The sequence below is a fragment of the Suncus etruscus genome, chromosome 9 (assembly GCF_024139225.1).
Source record: "Suncus etruscus isolate mSunEtr1 chromosome 9, mSunEtr1.pri.cur, whole genome shotgun sequence".
In the NCBI taxonomy this organism is placed as follows: Eukaryota; Metazoa; Chordata; class Mammalia; order Eulipotyphla; family Soricidae; genus Suncus; species Suncus etruscus.
This window is the reverse complement of record NC_064856.1, coordinates 24,286,562-24,294,349: the sequence shown is the minus strand read 5'-3', so window position 1 is coordinate 24,294,349 and position 7,788 is coordinate 24,286,562.

Genomic DNA, 7,788 nt, shown 5'->3' with positions numbered 1-7,788 from the left:
AAAGTCCAAAGCAGAAGCTGCATTCTCAGACAGGAATGGCAGTTCCAACTTGGGACTAGGGGTGGCAGCTGTGCTGCTGGTTACTGGAACTGTGGCTGTGGGGTAGCCACAGGACTCGAAATGCCCCCCGCTCAGAGGCATCCCTGAATTGGAGGGATCTACTCTGGGAAACCACTGTGGGCTGGAGCAGATTTACTCAAATGGAGGTCATAGGATTTTCCAAGAGGTAGAAAATGGCATCAGTGGCGTCATGGCAAGAATGTGAGGGCTACAAGCAGGATCTAACCCTGTAGCATGGAAAGGACATGAGATTGGAAGACAGGTTTTGTGAGAGAAAGGTTGAAAACACTGGATTGGATTACAGAGGATAATCTTGGGTCCTTCCTCCATGGACTGGATCTTCCAATGGACTAGACCTTCCCCCATGCATCAGTGGTCACTGCAGGTCATGTCTACTTTGCTCTCCAGGTTCCATTCCCTATCCCTTTGCTTTGTTGTTTTTCCTGACTTTCACTTTGCTGAACACTGTTCATTGTTAAAATCCATTCTGAGAGTCACCTCCTGTAGGGAGCCTTCACTGATTGCCTCCGATGAAGGGAGAGCCCCTGATCTGACTTCGTTGTCTCCTGTGTCTCTCTTTCTTGCTGTCACTACTTAACCACAGTCCCCCAGCCTGGACCTGTCACTCCCCCCCCCCCCCCCCCCCCCCCCATGCAGGCAGCTCTGTAGCCCTGGTTGTGGCTGACTCAGAGGCCCTGGCACATGGCAGCTGTTGTGTGTAGGATGGGCTTCCTCTAGGCAGAGCCTGAGATTTGTTTGTTGGAGGAAGCTGTTGGGGTATAGGGGTTAGGGGACAGGGAAGAGACATGCAAAGATGAGATTCCAGGCCACAGTCTACAGTGAGAGCTCCTGGAAGGAAGCTGCAGCAGAAATGATACTTGCCTGTGGCTGGGGAAATAGGAAATTTCCTTCTCTGCACACCACACACCTCGATGGAGGCTGCTCCAGAGACTCTAAAACACCTGAATTTGTCAGGTGCACGTAAGTGCATGTACATGCGTGAAATTCTTAGTGAGAATCACGGGAAGATATGGTCCTGAGAATACCCCAAGGGTGTGCCCTATGGACACAGGGTCCTGAGGATCAGACTGAGCTCTGAGAGCGTCCACTAGAGGGCTCCCCACACGAATGAAACTGCGCTGCAAGGCTCTGGGTACACCCCTGAGGCTGATCTGCCCTTCAGCCAGCCCAGCTCCTCTCAAGCCCAGTTCCTGAGGGCGCCCTAAGCAGCCCCCACCCCTCCTGTTCTCTCCTCTCCAAGAGCTTAGGTCTGTCCTTTTTCATCTCCAACTTTGACTCAGTGGCGCCCTCAAACGTTCACCTTTGGGAATGGGAGAGATAGCACAGTGGTGGGGCGTTTGCCTTGCATGCGGCCGACCTGGGATAGACCCGGTTTGATTCCCGACATCCCATATGGTCCCCCAGCCTGCCAGGGGTGATTTCTGAGTGGAGAGCCAGGAGTGACCCCTGAGCACCGCTGGGTGTGGCCCAACAACCAATCAATCAGCTGTGCTGATTGATCAACTGATTAATCAATCAATGAATAAAGTTAAAAAAAGTTCACCTTTTGTAAATTCACTTGTAAATTCACTTGGTTCTTTTAGTCAGAAAAAGAAAAATCACTCCTTAAGAGCTGAAGAGAGTACACCAGGTAGGACTTTCACCTTGCACATGACCATCTTTAGCACCTCTTATGGTTTCCTAAGGCCCACCAGGAGTGATCCCTGAGTGCAGAGCCAGAAATAAACTTTCATTCTCTTTCTTTCATTCACATTGCTTTACAGCTACCTTCTAGTATGACACTTACAATAAATGTTTTATTTTTTTTTTTATATAGGCCACATCCAGCTGTGCTGATGAGATGTAGTGGGGACAGGTATGAGATTCATCTGGTCAATGCTTGCCAGATGGTGCTGGGGAAGTGGGACAGGATGTGGTGTCAGGGATAGGGCTTAGGGTGTTGCATAGTTAGGCATGTGTTCACACCACTTGAGGCTCATCCCCTGAACTCATTTATTGGATGGATTCGGGGTAATCAGTAAGCAGCACTCAAGACCTCTGACCCCATGCACAATTTCTTTAGACTCACCCCTTTCTTAGACATTAGGAGTTCCCAAAACACAGTCTTCTCAAGGCAACACAGGCCCCTCTTTCTCTGGTGACAAAATTCACATTTAGGCCTCTCACCATTTCTATCTTCTTTACACCCATGAAGTTCAAATTTTCATCTCCATGTTTGCAAATGGAGTGCCCTGGGTGGTCTCTCCTGTCTTTTGAACCTATGATATTTAGCTTATTCTTCTAGGGAATCACAGAGCATTTTTGATTTGTTGGTATTGCAGGATCTAAAATGCCATGAGTTCCTCAATGTCAAGATAGGTATGTGTGATTGGCATTCATCCTTCGCCAGATATCTGGGGTTGTACCTTCATGGGATCACAAGGTAGGACTGAATCTCTCTGCCCTTGAGTCATGTTATAACCGTAGACTTACTTTGGCCAATGAAATGTTATGAAATGGGAACATGTGATAAAATGTGACACCTAACACCTTCTTTCCTGCTGTCTGTCAAGGAAGGTCAGAGATGGGATCTCCTCTGGCCAGGATGCCGAGTGAAGACACTAAACACCAGAGGCTTCCCCATGTCCCCCAAAGAGAGGAAGCAGAAAATAACTTGGCACTACTTTAATTTGGGGGGGGGGATCTGATATACACATGAGCCAGTCCCGCAGAATCTTTGTGGATTCTTCATGTTGAGTCTCGAGTTTTATATACTGAATGAAGATAACCAAAAAATGTTATTTCCTTCTTTGCTTTGAGGCTGCACCGGTGGTACTCAAGAGTTACTCTTGCCTCTGTGTTCAGAATTCATTCCTGGTGCTCATGGCACCTATATTGAAAATGAATCAGCATTGGCCATGGGCAAGATCTCTTTGACTGCAGACACTCAAGTCTATGACTGAAGTGTTGCAATGGGAAGCCCAGGCATATTCCAGGACGTAAACACAAGGGTTGAATTTGCAAAGCCAGCGTGTAAGGCACTAAGGAACTATCTATGGCATTTTCACTGGGGATCACCAATGAGATAGAACCCTTATCTTTCTTTGAACTTAATTTTCTGTGAATAAAAAGTTTTTATGGGAAGAAGGAAGAAACCACATACATGATTTTAACTTCTTTAAAACATTAGTTGATTGTTTTTAAGTTGTGGGGGCCATATCTTATAGGGCTTGGTAGGGATGGTATGGAGGTAAGTAGATGGCCATAAGATGCCAGTGATCAAACTTAGGGCCTTACATTGCTCTTCTATTTGAGCTATCTTGCTAATTTTTAATTTTCTTAAGGTATGAATAAAATCAAAATCACTGCCATAAGAAAAATTATTTGTAGTTGCAAACATTTATCTTTAGGTCAGCAGGAGTTTTGATAAGGTCTTCCATACCTCAATATCTTACGCTTTATATCTCAAATTTCATGCCCAAAGCAAAAGAGATTAAGTTTTCCAATGACAAAATAAATCCTGTATTTAATTTTTGTGCCTTACTTGTTGCACTTTCTGGGGTTATTTCCTACCATAATGGTGCAGGATCTTCAAACTATCTTTAAGAAGAAAAATTTTTTCATCAGTGCCTGCAACCAATGAATCACACAGACAATTTGCTACAATAGGTTTTTCTTTTTGTGTGAAGGCAAGAAATCCTGAGTGAGGAAGCTCAGACTTCACCAACCTTCTGGTTCTGAAATTACTCATCCAGACATGAAACAAAATTGAAAAATCAGAGAGATCTAGTTTGAAAGAAAAAGAATAGTTGATGGTCTGGAAATCGAGTAAGTACTCATCTGGCTTTTGTCCTACTGGATGAAGATGCCTGGATCAAAGTGGATATGGCAAAGTGGATATGGAGTTGACAGGCTGGGCTAAAAGATACAAGCCAAATGTTTATAATTCATGCCCCTACAGGCTCTCCCCCTCCAAAAAACACAACATACAGCTGGGTGTCATTAGCAGCTCCCCATCTTCCTCTTCCCTCATGCCATAACAAACTAATTGACAAGAACTGTCATTGACTCTGCTTTATCTTCTGGGTGCTACTGAGAGGGCGCATTCCAAGTGCATCCTACCTAAATTGAGGTTTGCTTCCTGACCTGGGAGATCAATTCTCTGTCAATGAAAGCGGGCTGATGGATCACCATGTGACTGCCACTGCATTGAAAATCACATCGAATACCTTCTCAAACACACTGCTGAATTACAGGCTGGATCTCCAAAGAGGAGGTTATGAATGAATTCGTATAGCTCACCAATCTGTGTCTCATAAAGCTGATTAAATCAGACCAAGGGCTCCTTGGTTTGGGTTGTTTGCCCATTCTGGGGGGAAGGGGGAACAGATTTGATTTAAGAGGATTCTGGAGCCTGGTGGAGGCTTTGTTTGATCCAGACTAGGGAGCCAATCAGAAGGTAGAGGAGTGGGGAGCAGGGCACAGGAAACATGGTCAGAAGGGGCCCTTGTAGGAGAAAGGATTAGAAGCATTGAATACACCTTTTCTTCCAGTTCTATAGGGTTCAGTTGCCCCATGACTGAATGGAATGATAATCCTTATTCATTTATTTAACTAATGTTTAGGTAGGTTCTCTTAAGAGCCATTCACCATTATGATAGCACAGACATAATGATAACCATACTAAAGTAAGATCCCTGGCCTCTTAGAGCTTGTGTCTTCATGGGTATAGGGGGCAGGCTCTCTTGGAATAAACTGGATCCTGTAAGTCGCCCTTATGACTCATGGTTGAGAACAGCTGCATTAAGTAACATCTTTGTTGATCCCCTTTCACATCATTGCTGTGTATTGACATCTCACTTTAATTTCCATAACAATAATTTTTATAGAGGTAAACAAAGGCACCACAAGGCACTGTAATCTGTCCAAGACTATGGTCCAGTGAGTTACCAAACAGGGATTTAAACCAGATAATGCGGCCCTAAGACTCACACTCTAGCTTCTGGGCTGTGCTCTGGGGGGCAGGCAGCCAGGCAGGGCCTTGATGTGAGCTGCTGGAGGGACTCTATGAGGACAGACTAGAAAGCTTTTTGTCCTCTGTCTCAGTGTTGACAAGCAATTTCTCATATGAGAAACACTATGTCTGGATCTATAACAGTGGTCCTGACAAAAATCAGGTTACTAGGTTGGATGTGGGGCATTTGGTCTGAGGTATGACAATCATGGCCTGACAAATATCATCAAGCCCACAACTGTGAAGGGAGGGTCTCACAGCTTAAGGGCAGAGAATTTACCCAGGGTTTGGGGCACAACTTACCACATCAAAGTGGATAGTATCTGCTTCCAGACTAGTTCAATGTCATTATCTAGACACACCCATCAGTGGCTTTTATTTGAGCAAGATCTCCTTGCTCTCACAGGTTCTTTGAAGGCAGAGTCTCTGTCTTCATGTACCTCATCTGGGCTCAGTGAATGATGTTGGCTTTCCCCCACCCCATACAGAGGTATTTGTATTTGCCTGAAATGTTCAGTATTGCTTCACTGCTGGTCTCTCCCCATCTTCATCTACCAGTAGAAGTTTTCCCATCCCATCCTGGATGAAATCCCTTACATGCTCATCTACTTCCCCTAGATGGTCACTGTCACAGGAAAAGCCTCTACAAATAGATATTCTGAGAAACAATCTGATGTGACAGAATGATAGGCCTAGTGCTTGACAGAGGCCCAGAGACCAGCCACATACTATTCCTCTACTCCCTCACTCCATCACTAATTTCAAATGGAACCAGTCTAGAATGCATAAAGGCAGTGCAGTGGGCAGGCCTGGAACCTACGTTTCCTAACACCCAGTCTACTGACTCATTTTGATGGCTCCACAGGACACAAAACTGTAACTACTAAGTCACAGAGGCTGGATTTTCACTGGAAGGTGCCTGAATTCTCCCTTTGCCCAACCATGGAAACCATTTCCATACAGTTTTATCCCTCTTAGGCCTCTGATTAATGGACTAGATCATTAATCAAGCCTTTGAATAATTAAAAATTAAAAAAAATTCCTTTGTATTGCCTAAAATTACTTCAATAATTACTGTTTTATCAAGAGATTGGTTCAGCAGACTGAACTACTTTCCAGCAGATAGGAAGTATTTCACCTGAAGCACCATGGGCTCTGGCACTGAGGAAGGCATGTTCAGGTGGCTGAACTATTTGAAGAGGATTAGCACTGACTCTTTTCTATATTTTTATAATAATTTTTATTGTGACCAAGAAGTGAATAACAAATCTTTCACAGTAATATTTACGGTACATAGTGACAATGAATCTGGGCCACTCCCACTACCAGAGTTGTCCTCCCTCCATCCCTTTTCCCAGCATGTGTCCCATATCTCCCTCCTTTGCCCCCCAGAGTGCTAGTGTAATTGTTCCCCTCTGTGTCTAGCTTGTTGTAGCCAGGTTATGGATTCTGTTGTTGACTTTGGGTTCGGTGTTTTAAGTCTGATCATTTTTTAATTCCACTCAATGTTCATATGGCTCTTTGGTCCTGATACATTCATTTTTATTTTCCCCTTCAATTTATGAGGCAGAACAAGATGATTCAAGTTGTGTGGTTCTGCTGGAAGATGATATAAAAAAAAAAGAAGAAAAACATAAAAAAAAAACCCCAACAGTTTTTTTTTAAAAAAAAAAAACCAGTAACTACCAAAAATATAAAAAGCATCCATCAACAACAATAACAACAAAAACATCACCAAATAATAACCACAAGAGTGAAAAAGAAAGAAAAGAAAAAAAAGGAGTTCTGGTATGGCAAGGTTTTGTGCTTCCCTGTTTTGTTTTGTTTTGTTTTTGCATAGGCACAATAAGTATTGGGGAGGTAAGAAAGGGAATTCCCTTGGGCTAAGAACAGCACTGACTCTTAACAGCCTAGTTTCTCCATAACAACCTCCCCTTCTTAGAGTTTCTCATAAGTTCCGATCTTGCTTATGTCTTGCTTTCAAAATAGGATCATTTTTTGAGCCTGCGACAAAATAGGATCACTCATGGAAATACTGGATTGACTTGTTTTGAACCAGCTTCTATACTTGGGCCTTGTTGAGCAACAGAGTGCTCACTTTTCAATAGAAGCCAAGTGAATGGCAGCAGTTATTTCTCTTGAGTTACTCCCTGGCCCTCCCTGACTCCATCAATGCCTGGTGCTGAACCCTGAGATGCAGTTTCTTTGTCCTTACCTCATCAGGTGGTGTTTAGAAATCCAAACTTACACAGTACAACTTCATGCTGGATTTCAGGTACTTAATAGAAACCTCAGGGAACATTCGTAGGAAGTATAGAACAGTGACAGAAGGACAGCATCCCAAACATAACTCCTTAAACTTCTCATGACCACAATCAGGGCTGACCACAGTCTCTGGGGAGGGAATGATAGAAAAGGTATAAATAAATTAGGGCAGACCATTGCATATGGGCTATGCACATAGGGAGGCTGAAGAAAGGCATTATTTTATAATGGTTTAGATTATGTTGAGGTCATGGGTTCCCAAACTCCCAGTTCTTTGCGTTTGATGTAGCTGATGGGCTACATGGTGAGAGAACAGGGGGATTTCTTCTCATGCTTTGCTTTGGGCAACTTCTCCAACTTGTCCTGAACACATGCTATAGTTCCATCTCCGATGCATTCCTCCTGTCCCTGCTTCTACAAGTCTTTTTAACAGTAAGTAAATAGCTAAC